Below are 6,283 nucleotides of genomic sequence, written 5' to 3'. Positions count from 1 at the left end.
TTCTGCAGTCTTTAGGTGAGCTAAGTGACGTCAACAGTGAAAATGAGGACAAAATTGAAGATGACTTGAGCAGAGATGAAAGTGACCACACACCCAATAATGAAGAGTCAGACATCAACAGTGAAGTACTGTAAATGCAAATGAATCACAGTCGGAACATGAATCGGAAGATGATGATAGTCGTGATATTCCTGGAAAAGACGGGTATGTGTGGTCACAGAAGGAAAAAACTATCAGAAGAACCCCGATGCGAAATATTGTTAGACAGAAACCAGGGCCGAAAGGGAATGGGTGTCAAGCAGACACACCCTAAAAAGCATTTGATTTATTTTTCGATGATGCCATGATAACAGAGATTGTGACATGGAACAACCAAAAAATTGAAAATGTAAAAACCGGTCACACAAGCACAATTCGAGCACTCATAGGCATCCTGCTCTTCTTGGGTGCCACAAAGAGATCCAAGGAGAGTACTGCAAGTATTTGGGCTAAAGATGGCACTAACAACCCAATTTGCATATGAGCGACGAGTCTGAAGTGTTTTTTGTTTCTTGTGTATCGCCTACGTTTCGATGATTCAACCACGAGGGCCCAGCAAAGAGCCGATGACAAGTTGGCACCTGTTCGCAACATATACGGCAAATTCAGTTAGCTTGTGAAGCAAACTACACTCCAGGAACTGGGTGCAGTGTGGATGAATCTCTCCTTGCATTCAGAGGAAGATGTACTTTCAAGCAATATATACCAAATAAACCAAGCAAATATGGCATCAAGATATATGTATTGGCTGATAGCAAAACGTTGTTCTTGGTTTCTTCCAAAATTTAAATGGGAGCTGGTACTCATGCACCTGGGTTTCCAGTCCCAACCCAAGCTGTTTTGGATTGGGTCACAACAATCGGGAACAAACAAACATTACCACTGACAACATTAATTTCTTTGGCCACAGAGCTAAAATCCAGAAATCTCACTTTGGTTGGCACGGTGAAAAAGAACAAATCCTGCATCCCACCAATCTTCTTGGCGAAAGCAGCAGAAGGAACAGTTCAATACAACTTAGATTATGAAAACAATTTCACTCTCTTGCCCATTGTTCCAAAGAAGAACAAGAGGGTTATATTTCTGTCCACTATGCATTCCCAAAAAACAAACTGATGCAGATACTGGGATAGAAGAAATAAATCGTGTTTTACAATCATGAAAAAGGTGGTGTGGACAGCCATGATCAAATGTGCAGCTTTTACACCACGGCAAGAAAAACAAATTGTTGGCCAATAAGGGTCATTTATTGAATGGTTGACAGCGCGCTGCCTTGAACATGGTTGTTATTTTTATTGAAAATGTGCCCAACATTGGAGAACATAAGAAAGACAAATGACAAAAGTTCTTGAAGGAACTGGCCCTTGCTTTGATTACTCCACATGCACGTCAACAATTGGAAGTGCAGCAGATGCCGAAAGATGTCATTCGCAGTTGCTGCATTGTACCAGAGGCATCCACACCAGCCGCAAGCACCACACAGCATCATCCAGGACAACGCAAGAGATGCTATATTTGTCCCAGATCAAGTGACAAGAAAATCAAATTAGTCTGTAGTGCAATAGGTGAGTGCAATAAGATTGTGTGCGAAGAGCATACCAAACGGTTGTGCAACCAATGCCTACAGTAACATTTTTGCCTACAGCGGGGTGAAATAAGCGGAAACTCACACATGAAGCGTTGTGCAATATTATTTGGATTTTATAACACATTATTATTTCAAGGAAAACAAAATATTGTAATAAAGTTGTGTTATTCTGGTCATATTGCATGTTTTTCACCATAACTGACCCCATGGTTTTTTCATGGTACCAGAGCAGGGTTAAAGATTACCAGAGCCAGGGCATGGAGAGCACCTTGGCTGACTGCTGTGTTCAGCCCTTTCAACATTCAGTTTTTGTGATTGTTTTGTGACTTTGACACAGTGCTGTAAGCAGAAAAGACCTTTCAATGGTGCCAATTCCCACCACTGAACTGATCTATCTGTGGAGCTACCAGCTGTGTTTTTGTAAGACAAAGGGAGTCAGTTATAGTGCTGTTGGTTAATCGGGTGTATCAGAAATTCTATATAGCTAATTAAGGATTTTTCTGTACATAATATTTGGTAGCTTTTTCTGTTTTTTAAATCAAAGGCTAATATTATTGGCAGGCAGTGTGGTGTAGTGTTTAAGGCTTTGGACTTCAAACACTGCGGTTGTGGGTTCAAATCATGCTACTGACACCGTGTAAGCAAAAGAAAATCACTTTACCTGTCTGTAATCCAATTGGAATAACAAAATAAATGTAACCGATCATATGTTAAATGTTGCAAGTTGCCTTGGATAAAGACATCAGTTAAATAATAATAATAATAATAAGATATATAAGATATGACAGATAGATAGATAGATAGATAGATAGATAGATAGATAGATAGATAGATAGATAGATAGATAGATAGATAGATAGATAGATAGATACTTCATTAATCCCATGGGGAAATTCACATAATCCAGCAGCAGCATACTGATACAAAAAACAATATTAAAGTGTAATAAAAATGCAAGTAAAAACAGACAATAACTTTGAATAATGTTAGCACTTACTCACCCGGGTGGAATTTAAGAGTCGCAAAGTGTGGGGGAGGAACGATCCCCTCAGTCTGTCAGTGGAGCAAGACAGTGACAAAAGTCTGTCACTGAAGCTACTCCTCTGTCTGGAGATGACACTGTTCAGTGGATGCAGTGGATTCTTCATGATTGACAGGAGTTTGCTTAATGCCCGTCGCTCTGCTATAGATGTTAAACTGTCCAACTTTACTCCTACAATAGAGCCTGCCTTCTTAACAAGTTTGTCCAGGCGTGAGACGTCCTCGAAGAAGATTAACAGGTCACTGGAGCAGCTTACTCTTGAACATGCTATACACAACTGTCCATGAGGAAAACACTCCTGCATTAGATCAACGTCTTCATTTTTCTGCTTCTCCTAGTGACTTTTTGTTGATGGTCACAGCTGAACAGTTTTACAGGAAAGCATATTCTTTTGAATTTAAACTTGTCAGTAGGAATATGTAATTTGAGTAAATATTACCTTTACTACTTGTTTACTATTTTTTTTGTTTATGTAATTTACTCAAGTATGTATTTCTTGCCATGTTTTTCAACAGTTGTATGGAGTCCCCCTTTAAAGTCCGCAGATGTGAATGTATATGCAAAGAACTGAAGTGAATATACACAAGTGCTGCGACCCTATGTGTTACACTGTTAGAAATTCTAGCACCACTATTTAAGACCAACATTTCTTTTTTACAGTTGGCAGCACTGTGACCAAAAAGAGCAGGGCTGGGGGAGGGGACAGTTTTCAGTGCCATAAGCTGGGGCTGGAGCTCAACAGAGTGTAACAGATAACTAAGATGAGAGCTGGAATACAACTAAAGAGTGTCCGCCGTCAACAGTAAAAAAACAGCTCTTGTTAACCATTGAGTTTTGTATATTCCTTTTGACAAACTTTCTTTTTCCAATTCATAATGTTATCACTCTTTTTTCTTGTCCAGGACACCACCCCATCTGCAGTCATCCATCCCATCCAGTCATTTCTGGTGCATCCCTCATTTGCATAAAGCACACTCTCCATTCTTTGAAAAGCATGCAAGTTAACATAATGGGGTATGGAGTGGTAGCTATGTAGCTAAGGATTGCTGAGCGCTATAAGTAGTGAGAAAAGCGCTATATAAATGCAAAGAATTATTATTATTATTAAGGACCTGCATAGGTATTAGGAAGGTTGCCAGTTCAAATCCCTTTACAGCCAGAAGGAATACTACTGGCCCTTGACCAAGGCCCTTAACCTGAAAATTGCTCAAGGGCTGCTGTACATTTGCTGACCCTCTACTTTGACTCCAAAAGGTTATGTGAAAAGAATTTTCCCTTGAGGATTAACCAAGCATATCAAATCAAAAAATATTAATATTGTCAAAAAACATATTGGCCAATACTCTTCTGTAACATCACCAAATTTCAGTTCTCAGTGTTTTTTACACTTAAATATGTCTATTATGTAAAAAAAATCCTTCAAAGCAACTGGAGTTGGAGCTGGACTTTCTGGAGACAAGACATTTTGGAACAGAGATTTTTTTGAAGTCCCGTGAGATGAGACTTTTGCCTTCAGATTTTTTCAAGTCATGCCCTCCTCTCAAACATTTTCAAACAAGACAATGATCCTCTCAACTCTCATTCGTGTGAATGCTTTTGTCAGACACGTTTCCTGCACTCTCAGCTCTTATACATTTTAACATTTTCCTCACTTTAAGTTCCTAATTAAAGGAGACGTATTACGTCCAAAACTTATTGAAGAATTTCAACACGAAGGGTTATCAACATAAAACATGAGTACATGCGCAAACCTAGCACAGAGAAACGAGGAATGCAAACGAATTAACACCAAAAACTTGATCGGTTACACATCAAATTTGTTAAATGCGTCCAAAAATGTTAAACGGTTACATGGCAAGTTGGTTAAATATGTATCAATAGACTATGCTGAAACAGCTGGTGGTGATTGTGCAGAAGATGTGATAGTGAACTGACAATAAGCAAAATGCAGATTTTAAAGAGCAAACAAAAAATGTGAAAAATCTACAAGCAAAAATCATAAAATGTTAGTCAAATTTCATAATCACTTCATATAAATTGAAAGGTCCTGTTCATAATTTTTGAATTGAATCAATAAAGGTACAAAGCAATTGTAGTATTTTTCAAACACAATCCAATTAAAAACAGGAATGGAAAGTAGGTATTAGCCGGAAGAGACTCAGACTGTGAATTAACAACTCTTAAAACTGTGTGGTTGCTTGCTACAAACACATAAAACGGCAGCGCTGACTACTACAATCCTCAACACTGCATGCTATATGTAAATTCAGTTCCACAAACGTAAACACTTTCACTAATCTAGACGAGGGTGCATAGTGCAGACATAAACCTCTGACCATATTAAATAGGACTAATATTAAACTGAATGATGTACTGATGCTGTAATGCTTTGTGGCGTCCATTATGCAGCTTCTAACTTCAAGGCGTAATGGAAACTTCCCAATTGTACAAATCCGAGAAAATGACTGGCAAAATTCGATCACATGCTTACTGAGAAGCACAGACTCGTTTTATTGTCTGTCAAAATGAGAACGGACACGTGATTCTTTAAATGGCAAAGCGAATTGTAGGTGGACAATGTTGCATTTATAACTGCTCCAAACGTACGAAAAAAACCGCTTATCTGCCAATGTGGCTTCAAAATAATGTGCGAGCATATAAAATACGTTCTAAAAACGCAAAGCAAGAATTTACCCAGAACTGGGCGCATCCGAGGTCTCTCATTCAGGACAAATTCAAAGTCCCAACTTTATTTAACAAATACGAGCTTGACTTGAAACCACACGTTCATGGGGGCATCGTGCAAGCACCTCCGTGAAACATCGACTCGGGACGGCAATTGAACCGAAGACGCTGGGCCTGTGATGCAGCAGTTGCAGCGCTAACCTCTCCGCCACCCAAAAATCATAATTGCCTCACTACTTATGATATATTTTGTCAGCCTTTTTCCATTTGGCGAGAGGAGTGGTCTTATTGAAGAAAATCCCATAAGTATTTCACGGTAATAAAACATTCATCTTCCAAATAAATTTGTTTTCACAAATATTTTTCTAACTGCCGAGAAGCCGGACACCCATTCAAAATTACAACACCTGTGACAGACTTCCACAAGGTCAGACACAAAAAATACTATTCTGTAAAAAGAAAAACATATATTTTTCGCGGGTTTAGACTAAACGAAAACAGTGAAAAGCTGGTGTCGCCTCACTTAACGTTAGAAGCAACAGTCTGGAGAACGCGAGAAGATATGAGCAAGTTAGCTAGTGGAAAAAGAAGACAGCCATCATGATAAGAAAAAAACGAAGACCTACCCAAATCACGCAACTAGCATTACAGGCTATTGTCAAACAATCAAATGTTACATCTATGCGGGAAAGGTATCAATTTTGAACAAGGAACTGGCACGTCAGGTGAAGTGGAAAGTATGACAGAAAGGCCATCTTCAGCTTGTCCTAGGTGTCCACCTTTTCCACTGCAGACGACCACTAGCTTATTTATAACGATATGCTTGACCAATCGACAGCCCCAGACTCAGGTATCGATAGATAGATAGATAGATAGATAGATAGATAGATAGATAGATAGATAGATAGATAGATAGATAGATAGATAGA

This window comes from Polypterus senegalus, chromosome 1, assembly GCF_016835505.1.
Source record: "Polypterus senegalus isolate Bchr_013 chromosome 1, ASM1683550v1, whole genome shotgun sequence".
Classification (NCBI taxonomy): domain Eukaryota; kingdom Metazoa; phylum Chordata; class Cladistia; order Polypteriformes; family Polypteridae; genus Polypterus; species Polypterus senegalus.
The sequence above is the reverse complement of the archived record's forward strand: the minus strand, read 5'-3'. Positions refer to the sequence as shown.